Source organism: Uloborus diversus, chromosome 5 (assembly GCF_026930045.1).
Source record: "Uloborus diversus isolate 005 chromosome 5, Udiv.v.3.1, whole genome shotgun sequence".
Taxonomy (NCBI): Eukaryota; Metazoa; Arthropoda; class Arachnida; order Araneae; family Uloboridae; genus Uloborus; species Uloborus diversus.
Genome location: NC_072735.1, coordinates 148210803 through 148211690, shown reverse-complemented (window position 1 = coordinate 148211690; position 888 = coordinate 148210803).

Below are 888 nucleotides of genomic sequence, written 5' to 3'. Positions count from 1 at the left end.
TTCCTGCAATCGGAAGATTCAAAATGTTTACTTTATGGTTATTTTTCCGCAATCTGCAGCAAAATTTTACAGATTTTTTTTTGTTCAAGGCTGAACACGCGTCACTTGACGTAACTTTTATTTTCGATGTAGACTGTGCAAAGCCGGGGCAACACAGCTAGTAAGATAAATAAAATACAGAATAACCAAAAGATACAGAATAAATTTCAAGAAAATGAACAAGCTCTAAAATCTATATTTTGATACTGCTTATTAGACTAACAACAACCCATAATTGAAAAATTAAAAGATACAATTGGAGTATTAAAGTAAAATACTTACAACAGAATTTGTTTTCAATGATGGGTTCAGAATTGACAGAACCATTCCTGAGACAATTTTATGTGTGGCATGAGCTTTGTTGGTTAGCATGACTTTGATAATTTTGTTACAATCCTTTAGGGTCAGTCATTCTCCAAATAGAATATTTATTACCCTTAAACCAGTTAAAAAACAATTAAAATACATAAAAATAAAGCAAAAAAACATCCAAACACAACTCAAATCAAATTACTTAAACTTGAACACTTTCAAAGCAATTTCCTTTTATTTTGGGATGAGTGAAGAAATTCCAATAAAAATACTTACTAAAGCTATAAAAATAGTTCATTATTTGGAGTTTTAAAACATACTTTAACAAAAATAGGTATAATGTGTCATAGATAAGCTAGTGAATTCAAAAAAGTTTTTAAAAATTTTCTGCAAAAACTGCGGTATTTCTCTCGAGTCTTATATGACGGCCAACAATAAAAATGTAAAGTTGAAAGCAAGTAGAGTACTACTACGCAACCAGCATGCTTTTTCAATTATATTTGCTTTTTTTTTCAGTATTATTAATTGGGTTAACCT